We start from the raw sequence: 16,639 nt of genomic DNA, 5'->3' as shown, positions 1-16,639 counted from the left end.
GTGCCTCTGTTCCCTGTATTCGGGTAGATGCTGTATCCCACTTAACTAAAATTGGAATTAATTAGTTCATAGATCTTACATTTCAGGTTCCTCTGCAATATTGATCTTTATAGTTTCAAACTCCTTTTGTCACCAGATTCATCTACAGCTGAGCTTCTTCTGGGTTTGACTCAGGTGCTTCATTCTTTCTGGAGCTTCTTGTAGTTGTCATCTATACTTCCTCAATAACATATTGGATACCTTCTGATCTAGGGGCTCATCTTCTGATGTAATATCTATTGTCATTTTAATAGTGTTTTATTGGCTTTTCTTAGCAAAGGTCCTGGAGTGGTTTGCCATTTTCTTCTGCAGTGGATTAGATTTTGTCAGAACTCTCTACTATGACCTGTGCATCTTGCATAACACTGCATGCCATAGCTCATAGTTTCATTGAGCTACACTGGCCCCTTTGCCATGATAAGGCAGTGATCCACTAGTTCAACTAGGTGGCGGTGGATAGAGTACTCACTCACTCAAAGTCAGAAAGACTCATCTTCCTGAGTTCAAATGTGACCGCAGACACTAGCTGTGTGACCCTTGGCAAGTCATTTAACCCTGTTTGCCTCAATTCCTCATCTACAAAATTAGCTGGAGAAGGAAATGGCAAACCAGTCCAAGAGTGGCCTTTGCCAAGAAAACCCCAAATGGGGTCACAAAGAGTTGGACATGATTGTAACAACTAAACCAGTACATCACACACACACACACACACACATATACACACATAACATATATATGTATATATATGTACATATACATACACACACTTAAGCCTTTTTTGCACAAAGATCTTACTGTCTGATAGATATCTTAGTTCCTTGCTATCTCATGATAGTGATGGTTAACTTCTCTGTGAGGTCTGATGAAGGAAAAGAGGGCTATAATTTTTAATAAAGCAAGAATTGACTAGATTGTGGAATGTGGCAATAGATACTGGAATGGATACAGATTGAAAATTTATATAGATGAAGGTATTGATTTGGCATATACTCCAGTGGTGCAGTAATACACAAACTATGTGAAAGTGATGAACAGTTATATGATCATATATTTAAATTTGGAAAATACTTTAGAGGTCATCAAGTATAATCCATTCGTTTTGTGGATGAGAAAACTGAATTTTAGAGAGTGTATGTGACTTGCCAGCATTTTGGCATAGATTCACTGATTCTGCGTAAAATATTCTTTCTCCTGCACCACACTCCTTCAGATTTTGGGCAAATAAAATATATATAAAAAATTATCCCAAGCATTCTAATTTGGGTAGTGGTGAATTGATCAAACTTAAGTACTAGACTGTGCCAAAAACTGTAGTTCTAGGGTAGACAGAATCTACATGTCGTGTATGATGAACCTTGGGTAAAGCAAATTTGAAAAGTAACTTAAGCTAATTGAATAGTTTTTGGGGGGGAGGGAGGAAGGGAAGTATTTTGACCTCATTTCTACCAAAACAAAAATAATTTTATTTGGCAGGCATTTTCTAGCATTTGAATGAAAATTGCTACATAACCCTATCTAACATATCAATTTATTCAGCTAATTAGGTGTGCTTTTTACAGCTGATTATTCAGGTGGGCTGCTCCGCATAAAGTTCTGTTCCAAACCAAATGTTCTAAAGGAGCCATACTCAATTCTTTTATGTTTGAGATAGTTTATTAGTAACAGGTGTGGTAAAATTTTCACAATAAACTTGTCTTTTTCTGTGTTACATGGCACAGAACTTTAGGGGCAGAGGTCTTAAACAAGTGCTTGAATAAACTGAGAACTATTTTTAAAGGAAAATATCCTCTGTTAACTGTAGCCATACTGGTCACCTGTATTGGTCCAACCATGTTTATGTCCTGTATCTGAACAATAATACAAATCAAGTTCTTAAACATGCCATAGAGAATTGCCATGATTCTTGTCTTTGTAGTATTGATATGGATCCTGCTCTGTTTATTCGTGACTAGCAGAAAATAATGAGCCCAAGCAAGGGAATAATCACTGTTCAATTATCTCAGGTGTCTTCAGTGCCTGTTGTTGAATAGCCTTCTCCTGCAGGTCAAGGCTGAGTCAGTCTTTTGTTAACTGTTGAATGATCTTGTTCTGTTATTGAACCTAAATTGCCATGGTATTGACCCGAGTCAGTCTAGAACAGTTGTTGTAGTAGTGCAGTTTTGGAACATAATGAACTTGTTGAAGTGGAGCATAGGCAATGCAGACTTGGTATCTGAGCCTGAATTGGTCTTTATACTTCTGCATTTGGGAGTGCCAATAGAGATGGCAATTGTTTACGATGCAGCAACACCACCACACCCCCTCTTTTCTTTTTCAGAGAGTAAACTACAATTACCTGACTCAAGGAGAGTCTGATAGGAATATGCTCTGTGTGCTTAAGATCTGTATACCTGGAAGATAATTGCAGTGTTTTGCTTTGTTGTCCGTATGCTTTTTTACCTGGTAATTTAGACCTCCTCTTGGTTCTGCCAAGGGATTTTTATCAAAATTCAATTTATCTTCCCACAGCTCTTGAGGTGTTGAATTTTATGGTTTGAAAAACATTTTTTTTTCTCTCTAGAAAAGGACCCTCTCTGTGATTGAATCTCTTTGTATTGCTAAATGGTCATCATTACCCAGTCTCTTTGTAGGTCTTCCAAAAGAAGACCCCTTCCAGCTTTAAGGGAGTTATATTTACATGTGAATAGAGGAAAGAATTGTTTGGTTTTGAATGACTTTTTGGAAATGACTATACTATTAACCTAGAAGTTGTCATTCCTGTAATTTTATATGAACGTACATAGTAGATTGAGGGGTATCATGTGAGAGAATGCAAACCAAGACAGATCGTAGAGATTTTAACATTTTTAAACTTTGATGAAGAAATTTTATTTTTCAATTTGAAATTTGAGAAGCTGATCAGAATTTTTGCCAAATGGACTTTATTGTGTTTGTTTGGTCCAAACCGTTGGGGCAGTCACTTGAAAGGACATTGCTTAATTCTGCCTGGAAGCCCAGGGACTTTCTTGAAATTGAGTACCTGGACAAAGCTGCCAGTTGCACTTCAGTTCATTTGCTGAGGACAGGTAGGATATTATATTAGTTTGCAGAGTCTTTCCCCTGGACTTCCCCCCCTCCCCCAGTAATAACTGTGAATTGGCTTACTTAAACAGTCTAAATGGGAAAGGGAGAGTAGCCAGTGCTGGGACAATGGACTGGGAAAGAACTGAGAGGTGAGGGAAAGGAAAGGGCCAAGAGAAAAAGCATTTATACACTTACTATGTGGTAAGTGCTTTTATTATCTCTTTTGATTTTCATACCAACACTGTGAAGTATATGATGTCATTATCCCTAGGAAAAAGAGGCAAACACAAGTTAAGTGACTTGCCTAGGGTTACAAAGTAGGTATCTGAGGCCAGATTTGAATTTAGGTCTTCCTAAATCCAGACCCAACACTGTATAGATAGACTATGTCACCTAACTGCCTCATTAAGTAGAGGGATTGGAGACCATGGTGAGGATAAAGCACAGGGTTAAGGGTGGTACAGCAGGTGGAGAGAGAGAATAGCAACAGATTATGATCATATAAGGCACTTTCAGAGTTCATGTACATTGAAGGTAGAACATTTTTGGATGAGGGCAACATTAGTATAAAACCGTCTCTGTGTAACTGAAGTGAGATGGAGGTCATGGGAAATGAGTAAAATAGAGGCACTGGAAAGTTAGGTTGTTTGAGGAAGTATCAATATGCATGTGAAAGTTCCCTACTATGAAGGCAAACGTTAGGGCAAAGAGAAAAACTGACTTAATCAATGAACTAACTCTTTAAATGAAGTAGAATGTCTTGGAGTTTAGTAGACAACTACCAGAATCTAAATTGGTGACAAATGTGAGTTGAGTGAAGCTTAAAATAGGAGGGGTTACTGAATAATGGTGGTAGGCAGAGAGTTTTAAGTGACAACAGTGAATAAGAAGTATTCTCTCTGATCATGACCTTTGACTCAGAAGAAGGGGAGAGTGAGGTACAACTGGTCCTGGAGAGGAAAGCCAGTTAAGCTATGTCATCAAGAGGGAGCCAGGTCTGTGTGAGTTCAAGATAATGTAGGTAGTAGGAAAAGATTTAAGATAAAAGCAAGTTCATTACTTATGGAGCAGGTATTCCAGAGAACGCTTTCAAAACTTAAGAGTGAAACCCTGTGTAGGTAGGTTGGAGAAGTGAGATTAAGGGGAATGAGAATAAAGGAACATTCTGTGGGAGTTGTAGACAAAAAGATGGCTATTCCAGAACCACTAGTGATGAGGTTAAGGGGTGATTGAGGACCCCAAAATACCGACAGTCCGGGTCGTGCTCGAATGAATTCGACTCAAGCCTTCTTAAAGCCAAAGAAAACAAAGTTTATTAAAGATTCGCCAAACTGGGTTGCCTCTTAAGGAGCCTAAGCATTTGTGATGCTTGTATTCATAAGCGGGCCAGATAGAATTCCACCTAGACAGAGTCTGAGCTGGATTGAATCTCAGAGCCTTCATGGAGGCAAGATGGAATTTAAATACAAAAAAGAGTGTAGGAGGGATGGGGGTGGGTGGTCTGGTAGTCCAGGGTGATGGGAGGAGGGATTTAGGAAGGGTCTTGAGGAGAATCAACAAACATCAGACTAGGGGGCGCCTAGGTGGTAAGCAGGTAGGGCAATCAAGAGATAACAGACAATGGTCAGGTTCTGTGGAGAGATACAAGGGGAGCTCAATTTGAGTATGAAAGGTCAGATTCTGTGAGGAGATACTAGGAGAGCTCAATTTGAGTATGAAAAGCCAGGTTAAGTGAGGAGATTCCAGGGGAGCTCAAGGAAGTTCTCAGAGTCTGAACCCCATCACAGGATGAGTGGATGTGACATTGCTATTCATTGAGGAATGAGTTTCAATAGATGATGAAGAGTCCTCAGGCACCAGTGTGTAACTTGGAAGCTAGAAAGGTGGTATTATGGAGACCTAAGAAAGTGCTGGTGGCAGTGAGATATCTTCTAGGATAGAGTAATGGGCTTGGAGTCAGACCTGCATTCAGATCTGACATTTACTAGCTGTGTGACCCTGGGCAAGTCATTTAACCTTTGTTTGCCTTAATCCAATTGAGAAGGAAATGGCAAACTACTTTGTATCTTTGCCAGGAAAACCCAGTGAACAGTGTGGTCCAGAGGGTCACAGAGTTGGATACAACTGAACAATAAAGGTGATGCTTGGAGCGATCCCAAGTGGATTGGCTAGCCTAGGGCAGCTAGGATGCACAAATTCTTTTATTTTTCTCCTTACCTTTTTACTAGGTAAGCACAGACAGGCAAACCACTTAGTAGAGGTGGCATTGTAGGAGCCTTGGGAAGAAGCACTAAAATGTTGCTACTATAGAGGTTGGTAGAGTTTGGTTTTGTGAAGGAAACAGGAGCATAACTGACTGATCGACATATCTATGTATTAGGAATTTTTTACCTGGGATCCGTGATTTTTAAAAAGTCCACATATTTAATAATTAGTTCAATATACTTGACTTCTTTTTAATCCCATGTATTTTATTTTATGTATTTAAAAACATGATTCTTAGAAGGGGTCTGTACATAGGCTTCATTAGACTGTCATTGGGGTTCATAAGCAAAAAAAAAAGTTAGGAACTCCTACTGTAAATGATTCAAAAGCCAGACCCAGTCAGATAAACAGATGACACCTGAATCCTGCTGTCAGAATCCAAAGATCATGGACATGATTGTATACTCCCATACCACCACCTAGTGGGCTTGCAAAGGGAAGCGACCATGAACACAAAATACCCCAGGGGTTGACAGTGTTAGTTAACTTTATATCTGCAGTATATAAGAACTAGCTTAGGCTCTCAATCCCAGAAATTCTAGACTTTCATCTGCTGCTTGCAGGCAACCCCAGAGTGGGAGAGAGGTAGATGCCTTTGTTAAGACTGTTACTAGCTGCCTTTGCCTTATTCTTTTAGCTTAACTTCTTGGCTTTTCTGACAGAGGTATAACACCTTGTGTTAGAGTGTACATTATTAAGCACCTACTATGCATCTTGTACTAAAGATACAAAAGTCCTCTTCCTTTCTTTCTGTTTCTTCTTTCCTTTCCCTTCTCTTCTTCCTTCCTTAATTCCTTTTTTCTTCTCTGTCACCTTCTGCTTTCCCCCTTTTCCTCTTTCCCTTTCCCTTCCCCCTCTCTTTCTCTCTGTCCTCCCTTTCCCTGTCTTTCATAGAGGAAGTCCATCTGCTTTCAGGGGAAACACCCTATTAGTTCCAGATTATAAGTAAAATTGATCTCTCTGGAAGATTACTGCCAATTCCATTTATGACACAGTCTCTTTCTTTCCCGGCTGTCAGCTGCAGTGGATTACATTAAACATAATCACTGAGTATTCTGAGTAATCTTGACCTTTCTTGCTATGCTATAGTTATACTCCCTTTGGGATTTCGTTGAATAGTGTCTTCCCTTCATTTTCTCTCACACTATCTCCCCAGGCAGCCCATTTCTCTTTGGGTTTTAATTTCTGGTAATTTTAGCTCTAATTGTTGAGAAATTTTCTGAAGATCAAGAATAATTTCCTGTTTGCTGTGCACAATTACATACCAACAAAAGTGAGATTTCAAAGGACGTTGATGAATTCGAATATAACAAAATGTAAAACCCCCAAACTGACAAATCAAGAAAGAGAAACTTCAACAACTCAGTTCCAGAAAAAAAACTGAACAAGCTGAATTGCCAGAAGGTGAAAAAAACACTTGGACAAGGTATATATAGAAGTCAATTTACTCCAGTATTCAAAAAGTAAATTATATTTTGCTAATAAAATTATTCCCAAAAATAAATCTAGAAAGCAATATGCTGACCTCTTTTATGAAACAAATGTGGTACTGATAAACAAGGGTGAGACAAAGTGGAAAGGAACTGTACCCAAAAAAATTGCTGTAGGAAAACTACAGAAAAAATATCTTGAATATCACTCACTATGACCAAGTTGGATTTATACCAGCAATTCAAGTATGGTGGAACATTGGTAAAATACTTATGTAAACAACAAAAATTATTTTAAAAACTACATTATTTCAACAGCTACCAAAAGATCCTTTGAAAAAATTCAATACTTGTTTGTGTTTAAAAGTCTGAAACACTGTTTAAATATGATTAGAATCATACACTCAAAACTGAGCATCATGTACAGTGGAGAAATTCTTGAATAGGTTCTTAGGTGGTTTTTTGATCATGGTGCCTATTTTGCAGTCTAATAAAGCCCCTACACCTCTTCCATGAATCATGTTTTTAAGTGCAAAAAAAAAAAATTAAATTAGAGGAGTATAAAGAAATCTCAGTATATTGAAATGTTATCAAAATTTTTAAAAAAACAAGTTCATGGACCACTGGTTAAGAATATTTGCTCTAGAAGCTTCCCTGATACAAACAGGGATAAAGCAATAATGACCTTTCTCCCTGCTTGTTAGTCTTCAAATAATAAACATAATTTGGCAAGTTCTGAAAGTTCAATATGTAGCAGTAAGACTGGAAAACAGAATCAGAGACACATTTTGGCAAAGAGGAAACAAAACTATTTATTTGTTGATGTGATGTTTTAATTTGAAAATCCCAAGGCATAATTCATTAGAAGAAGTAAAAAAAGGAATCAATGGCATCACCACATGTAAACTATATTATCATTTTGATTAATGTCTTGTATGAAGCATTAGGTCTTGAAGAACAGCTGTAGTTGTAAGATACCTAGGTAGCAGAAAATCTACCTGAGTAGGTAGATACACTCCTTATAGTAAAATAAATTAATTCATACTATTCTTATGAGAAAGATGGAGAAATATCTATTAGACAATAATACAAACTAAATGGATTCAAAATTGATTGGATTGTCTATCTCAAAGTCTAGTTATTTGAGTGACAGCATGGGAAGGCTTCTCCACTTGATTATCCTAGGTATCTTTGCTTAGCCCTGGGCTGTTTAACCTTTTTTAAAAAATCAGTGATATAGACATAGAATGTTCATTAGACTTGCATAAGACACAAAGTTGAGAGGGGATAGTTTAATGACAGAGCTACTATACGAAAGGACCTTGATGAGTTGAAGCATTGAGCTAAATATAAGGTAACATTTAATAGAGATAAATGGAAAATATTTGAGAGTCAGAAAGAATCAAAACAGATGTTTAGTTGGACACATACACAAAAGGAATGCCCTCAGTAATATACCTAACTAATAGTAATCTAGTCATTGCTTGAAGTTGAACAAAATAATAAATTTCACAAGTGTAGAATTGGGTAGTCATTGAGAGAGAGAGAGAGAGACAGACAGACAGACAGAGAGAGAGACAAAGACACAGAGACACAGACAGAGAGAGAGAGAGAGAGAGATCTGAGGGTTTTAGTGTATTATAAGCTTGCTATGAGTCAGTTCTATGATGTGACAGTCAGAAAAACTTGAGGAGTCCTGGGTGGGGAATGGCATGGTGATCATCCCACTGTATTCTGTTTTTATCAGACCTCACTTAGAATGGTTTGTTTAGTTGTGCTTACTGTGGTATAAGAAAAGTATTGATAAGCTGGACAGTGTTTAGACAAAGCCAGCTAAGATGGTGAAGATCTTGAGTCCTTGTCACAGAAGATTTGTGAAAGGATTTTTGCATTTTTAGTCTGGAAAAGAGAAGAGTAGAAAGTCCCAAGTTTGAATCCTAACTCAGTTACTTACTTGCTGTGTGACCCTGGACAAGTAACCTTACACTTCTTGACCTTAATGTACTCAGTGGTCTCTAATATCCCTTTGAGGTGTGAAGAGAAATTAGATTTGTTTGATTTGATTCTAGAGGGAAAGGAAGAAGAGAAAGAGAATAAGCATTTATCAAACTCCTCATGTATGTCAGGCACTGTATACATTGCTTTAAAAATGAGGCCTCATTTGAGCCTCACAAAAGCCTTGGGAGGTAGGTGCTATGATCTTTATTTTGTAATTGAGGAAACTGAGGCCACTGGAAGTTGTTACTTAGCTAAGATCACACAGCTAGTAAATGTTTGAGACCATATTTGAACTCAGGTTCTCTGATTCCAGGGCCAGCATTTTACTTTATCAAACCTAGCTGACTCTAAAGGGTAGAACTCTATTTTGGAGGGTAGAAGAGAGAGGAAGGGTTATTGTTGCAAAAAGACTACTGATTTGAATTTGATGTCAGTAAAAAAACTTCCTAATAATTACATATGTCTAAAAGCAGAGTTAGTTTTCTCAAGAGATGGTGGAGTTCTCTTTCTGTAGAGGACTTCAAGTTCAAGCAATGGCTAGATTACTACTAGTTAGGTATGTTACTGAGGGCATTCCTTTTGTGTATGTGTCCAACTAAACATCTGCTTTGATTCTTTCTGACTCTCAAATATTGTGATTCTGTGATTATTCTTCTAATACTTTCCTATTGCTTATCATGAGGACTGTCCTGAATATTCTATGCAGAGATGTCGATCAGTTAACAAACATTTGTTAAATATTTACTATGTACCAGAAAGGTAAAAAGGAAGTAGTAATGGTACCTATATTTTGTCAGGGGAGACAAGGCCACTTATAAAAAAAAAATTGAGATAAAGTAATTGATGTTTCTGGAGGGATATTATTAGCTGAGAGGTTCAGGAAGTATAATGGGTAAGATTTGAAGATTGATTGTCCCAGAAGTAGATGACTTCTGTTAATTACCTTTGATACTTTATATTTTGTTGTTAAATAATAATAATAGTAATAGCTACAGCTTTAAGGTTTGCAAAATATTTTTCACATGTTGTGCTATTTGATCATTACAACAAACCTGGGGTGAAACAGATAAGATGACCATAAAAGTAATTTAATATAATTTGTAAAGAATTGAAAAAAATTTTAATCCATTTTGATCATTTGGGTTGTATTTTTCCAGCATTACAGAAAAATATTGCCTTGAAATTCCTTTATGTTTTTGTGTACAAATTTATTGCAGATAATTGTAATAGTAAAGATTGGAAATTAAATTAGAACTTAACCATAGAAATGGTAAAATACCACTTACATATTTTTAATAGGAAGAGGTAGTTATTGGTAGTTATAGAGGTAAAGTTGGGGGTGGAGCCAAGATGGCGGAGTAGAAAGACGCACATACACATAGCTCCGAACCCACAGCCCATAGAACATCTGTAAAAAAGAACTCGCGGCGAATTCTGGAGCAGCAGAGGCCACAGAACGGTGGAGGGGAGGAGATTTCTGTTCCAGATAGCCCTCTAGAGGTAAAGTTATTGCTTTATGTAATACTAAATGGAAGTTGTTTGACAGGAAATATTAATATTTTGAGTTCTTTCTTTGATATGGCTATGTATTGTTTAAAATATCTTTATATTCAAAAGCATTTTCTAAAAAAAATTAATTGTATTTGATGCTGTTTTAAATGTTAGAACTGTAGCACATATTCAGAATATGCAATGACATGAGGGAAAGACAGTATTTAAAAATATATCCACATTGAGAAATAGTTAAATTGCCCATCACAGTTCAAAGGCCTATTACTTTTTTTTTTTTTTTTTTTACAATTTTACAATTTTAATTACTTGATCAAAAAAACAGCATACATAGTTTGTTCATATGTAATATAATATAAAAATGGTCTTTATGAGTACTTCAGAAATAAATTAGAGGGGAGGAGAAGAGGGGAAAAAAACTTAACATTTTACCCCCTTAACAAATGCTCTAAAATTTTCTGATTAAAAATGTACTCATGATATCTTCTAAATCTTTCCAAGTCTTTTCTGAAAAAAATTTACTTTTCCGACACTAATCTACTTTAGCCTTTTTGAGAGTATTAAGCAGCAAACATTATTTAATTTTACACCTATTTTTTTAGCAAGACTGAGTGACCAAAAGCATCTTTATAGCAACCTTTTGAAAAGTCAATTAATGTGGATTTCAAAAGATGCAGGCCTGTTGACACATGAGGAAATCTGATTTTTTGTAACTGTTTTGAAGGAAGACAAATGGTAGAAATTTGATTTCCCTTATCTTCTTATTTTATTGAGAATATCTCTGTTAAACTGAATATACAAACAAGAACCCATGGAGTTTTATGAATAATTAAAAAATGTGGCTTATCTTTTATAATATTTTATATTTTCACTCATTTAATCAATCTTTAATTTTAAAATCTGAATTGCTTGGATTCAAAAGATTATTTTTTAACAAGTCCCAGTATATGTAGGGAAATCCAAAAATCAGGAATTAATAAAGTTAAGATTTACTGTTACCACAACAGTATATTCATAAAATGTCCATTTCCTTGCAGGTAGGGGAACAGTTAAATTTTTTTTTCAATCACTTAAAGTGTTGCAGGCCAAGTCAAGTGTTCTCTATTTATTCTGAGTAGCTCCTTCAGTGAATTTCTTGAATGTCCCAAGGGGCTCAGTTTGGAAAGGATGTTTACAAGTACAAAGTTAGTGTTATATATAGTATGCTTGCTTAACTTCAGTGTTTTATGGATATTGACCTAGGTTACCATTTGAAGCATTATTAAATGTTTAATGCATTTTAAAAGACAGAAGAACAAGTGATACTGAATAATAGCAAGTTTAGATTAAATATTATAATCCCTTTTAATTTCCCAATCTCTTCATTCTCATATTATGTCCAAATTTCTCCCAATTTAAAATATGTGGCTGTAAATATAAAGGTTCAGCTATTAGATTATATCACCTTAAGTTTGTTTTTCTGTCAATACCTGCTTTCCGTTTGCAGTTGTGTGTAGAATACAGCAGCACAACATTCCTTTAGATGCATGTTTAAAGGGAATGAAATAATATTTGTTCAGATTCTCTGAGACATAGTGATCAAGTGTGATAGTGCTGCTTATTTTCTTTTATATAGTGGAGTAAAGAATGATTCCAAGAACTGGTTGGATTGTTAAAGCTTCAAATGACATGTTCGCATCATCCCTGGGGAAGCATAGTTCTCTTGTTTTATCAAAGTAGAAATCTCTTTAAAATATAGTGACATCCCTACCTTGTATGCAAATCCAAACTGAAGAATTTTACTTTTAATAGCATTTGTGAATCTAGGATCCAGTTTTGTGTATTTCCTCTCCAAATTAAATAGAATTTTAGATTTTTAAGTGGTTTTTTTTTTTTTTTTTAAAGCAGGACTGCCCTGGGAGTAATAATGTAGAAAAGGTTGCAGAGGGGGAGCCAGCATAAAAAGACTTTGAGCTAGTGAGAGAGGAGATAAGGAAGAGAATAAACAGTAGCATATATACTTCTTTATTGTGCTGCAACTGCATGGGAGGGAGCAGGAAGGGAAAGATCAAAGAATTGGAGAGGTAGAGATGAAAGGAACAGAAAGTGGACATAGAGAAAGGATAAAGGAATTAGCCATGTCCTAAGGAAGCTTACTGTTGCTTCCTCTTTTTGTTTCTTTTTTTTCCTATTTCTATAACCAGCTTCACTCTCCCTCTTCTTTTTTATGTTTTTTATTAAATCTGTTTCTGGGTAAATATTTTTTCTATAGGAAAACATCTCTAATCCTGATAATTCAAGAGAAAATGAAATTTTATGAAATTTTATTCCTCATGTATTTTCAGTAATACCTATGCCATCTATGTTGCAGACTATAGTATATACTTTTATATTAATAATTTTAAGATTGCAGATATCATAGAATAGATATAGAACTGGAAAGTACCTTAGAGACTATCAAGTCTAAGTTCCTAATTTTACATATCAGGTTAAGTAACAAGCTCAAGGTCATAAAGGGTAATCGTTAGAGGAGATCCCCTGAATCTAGACAACTAGCAAGAGGCATCATGATGTGGTATAAAAAAAACTTAAGTGATGGTGAATATTTCAATAGAAAGATTCTTTCTAAGTCTGAATTTCCTTAGGATAATACTGCAGGCAGTTCTTGGGGAAAGATTGTCGTAAGGATTAAATGAGATAATGTCTGCCAAATCATTGCAAATTTTAAAGCCCTTTATAACTGTCACCTATTTTTATTCGCATTACTATAGATGTTTAATACAAACATGCTAATAGACTTAGATCTGGGAGGGACCCCAGAGGAAGATGCTGTAGTCTTCTTTTTAAAGATGAGGAATGGAGGTCCTGAGAAGTCAGGTGATTCACTTAGGGGCCCACATGTTGTAAGTTACAGAGTCAGAACTTGAACCCAGGTCCTTTGTATTTTAATTGTAGATTTCTGTACGTGATAAATAAGAAAACCTAAATGTTTACCTGTCTTAATTACTTTATGAGATGTACAATAAGTCTTATTTTTAACTAATAATAAATTTTAGGATCACATCTATTTAGCACATTATTGTTTTGGCTTAAATTTAAGCTTAGAATTTTGCTATAATCATTTAAAGTGTTGCATCCTTTCAGTGGGAAAAATTAAATAATCAAATTATTGTAATCTTTATCTGGATATCTCATGAAACACCTCAAACTTAGTGTATCAAAACCAAAACTCACTAAATCATTAAACAGCAATAAAGTTGCTCTTTCAAATTAGTCAAAGCCTTCACACTAGAATAGTTTTTAATTGTTCAATATTTCTAAAAGGAGGAGGAGTTTGGAGGCATGTGGGTAGGGAAGGGAGCTTTTGCCACAAGACAAAATAGATTTATGCTCCTCTCTGATCATTGGTGCGTCTTTGCATATTACTTTGCTGCAGCAAACAAAAAAATCATAGCTTAGTGGAAAAGACAATTGAAATCTGGATTAATGGGTTATTGTTCAGGCTTAGATTTTGAAGTTAATTCACTTAATGTTTCTAAGCCTCTGTTTTCTTATTTATAATTATATATTAGGGATGATACTTATTCTGCCTGCCTCAGCATTATCATGAGCTTCATGTGAGATATCTGTCAAAAATTTTTTGTAAGCTGTGAACAAATACTGTCATTGTTTAGTATTAGTAATAATCTTTCCTAATCTGGCTGTTGATCTATACTCTGAATATTAGAACATTTTACCATAGATTCACTCTATTTCATGTGCATTCAGTTTCCTCCCTTCCTCTCTCCCTCCCTTTGCTTTGATTGGTATAGGAAAGTCCCCCTCCCTCCCTTAGTTTTAGAAATTTTCTTTCACTATTCAGATAAGCAGCTGCTTGGCAACTTAGTTTCCGGGGGTACTGCCCAGGGTCAAATATCCAACTGGTATGGGAAAAGGGACTTGTAAATCTTCCTAACTCTGTAGCCCACTCTCTCTATTGACTCTACCATGAACTTCTGGTCTTCTGTTCATGGTACCTTTTTTTCGTGATCTGCATTCAGCCATCACTAATCTCTCTCTCTCTCTCTCTCTCTCTCCTTTGTTTGTCTATCTGTCTGTCTGTCTCTTTCTCTGTATATATATATTATATTACATATATAATATATATGCACACACATAATTATGCATACACACATACATATATGTAGTGATAATATTCCTCTTCCCTTAGGAAGTCCCAGCATTTTTCCTTGAACACATTATTTTTAAAACAATTTTTTAAAGTTGCCTAATGAAATTATGTCAGAGAGATAAGTATGAATTTGGAGATAAGTATGAATTTGGTTATAGTATCTTAAAAATTGTAAATTCTTTATCTTATGTTATTATTAAAAAAATTGTCTTTGGGCTTTTCAGAAAGCTACTTGATAAACTAATGTATTTTATGTAATTAAAGTAGCAGTAGAAGGCTTGTTGATTGGTGAATTAGAAGAGTTTTGTGGGAAAGAAGGAATGCTGTTCCTCTTTGTGCCAGTTCTCATGGTTCCTTGATTTCACATGAATTACAGTTTTTCCAGAATATTATTTTGCCAGATAAAAATAAGGTTTTGCCATAAAGTGGATTGCATATGGATTGGACGGCATCTGTGGATTTGTTTAGAATACAAGCAGATCTTGTGAGCTTGTTTGACTCTTTAGACACTAGCTCAGAAATTTTTAGTTTAGATTTGTTTCTGGCTGGTTAAGTATGGTTTGGCTCAAACAACCTGAGAACAAACACAAATTTCCTTCTTATGGAATTTGTGGAAATATTGAGAGAACTACTGTCTGGCAAGATTTTGAATCCGTTTAAGGTTTTTATTCAAAACAGTAAAAAGAATACTGGATGTAAAATCAGAGGACTAGGTTTGAATCCATGCTGTAGTTTTGGTCACACAAATGTTCTTGAGAAAGTCACTTAATATCGCTTACTCTCATTTTAGATGACTGTAACATGATGGGATTGGACTGCGTCACCTCCTTTCTAGCCCGAAATCTGTTATCCTAGTTTTTAGTTTAAGAAAACAATATTTTAAAACAGCTCACCTCCATAAACAAACATTTCTTCTTTTTAACATATAATTTATTTTCAGTTTACAACATTCACTTCCACAAGATTTTGAATTCCAAATTTTCTCCTCATCTCTCCCCACTCCTCCACCTCAGGATAGGGTGCACCCCATCCACCCCTTCCCCCGATCTGTCCTCCCTTGTATTACTCCCCACCATCTCCAATCCCCTTCCCCTCCATTTTCCTGTAGGGCAAGATAGATTTCTGTATCGCCTGTGCATCTTATTTCCTAGGTGCATGCATTGAGAAAGCAAGCAATTCAATATAGGTCATACACGTGTAACCATGCAGAACACTTCCATAACATCATGTTGTGAAAGACTAAACACATTCTGTTCTATCCTGTCCTGCCCTCCATTTGTTCCATTCTCTTCTTGACCTGTTGCCTCACTATTGTGTTTGCTTCAGATTACCCCTTCCCCCAATCTGCCATCCCTTTTATTATCCTCCCTTTCCTATTGCCTTCCCCCCTGTCTTGCTTCAAGTAGATTTCCGTACCCAATTGAGTGTGTGTTATTTCCTCCTTAAGCCAACTCCAATGAGAGTAAGACTCACTTATTCCCTTTCACCTTCCCCCTCTTTCCCTCCATTGTAAAAGCTCTTTCTTGCCTCTCTTCTGTGAGATGATTTGCTACATTCCACCTCTCCCTTTCTCTCCCAGTATATTTGTCTCAACAGTTAATTTTCTGTTATAGGTATTTTCCCTTCATATTCATCTCACCCTGTTTCCTCTGTGTGTATACACACACACACACACACACACACACCCCTACACATATATTATATACACACATATATACCAACATGTATATAATACACACTCCCTCTAACCACCCTAATACTGAAAAATGTCTCATGAGTTACAAATATCATCTTTCCATGTAGGAATGTAAACAGTTCACCTTTTTATGATTTCTCTTTTTCTGTTTACCTTTTCATGTTTCTCTTGATTCTTGTGTTTGAATGTCAGATTTTCTATTGAGTTCTGGTCTTTTCAACAAGAATGCTTGGAAGTCCTCTATTTCATTAAAATTCCATTTTTTCCCCTGAAGTATTATACTCAGTTTTGCTGGGGAGGTGACTCTTAGTTTTAATCCCATCTCCTTTAATCTCTGGAATATCATATTCCAAACCCTTCAATCCCTTAGTGTAGAAGCTACCCGATTCTGTGTTATCCTAATTGTATTTCCACAATACTTCAATTTCTTCTTTCTGGCTGCTTGTAATATTTTCCCCTTGACCTGGGAACTCTGGAATCTAGTATTTC

General features: G+C 36.0%; 1 protein-coding gene across 20 annotated transcripts in view; it reads left to right on the top strand.

Moving 5' to 3' along the window:
* VPS13B (vacuolar protein sorting 13 homolog B) overlaps positions 1 to 16,639 on the top strand; it is a 1,048,068-nt gene that overhangs the window by 363,886 nt on the left and 667,543 nt on the right. The window lies entirely within an intron of this gene.

This window comes from Notamacropus eugenii, chromosome 4 (genome assembly GCF_028372415.1).
Source record: "Notamacropus eugenii isolate mMacEug1 chromosome 4, mMacEug1.pri_v2, whole genome shotgun sequence".
NCBI lineage: Eukaryota > Metazoa > Chordata > Mammalia > Diprotodontia > Macropodidae > Notamacropus > Notamacropus eugenii.
The sequence above is the reverse complement of the archived record's forward strand: the minus strand, read 5'-3'. Positions and strand labels throughout refer to the sequence as shown.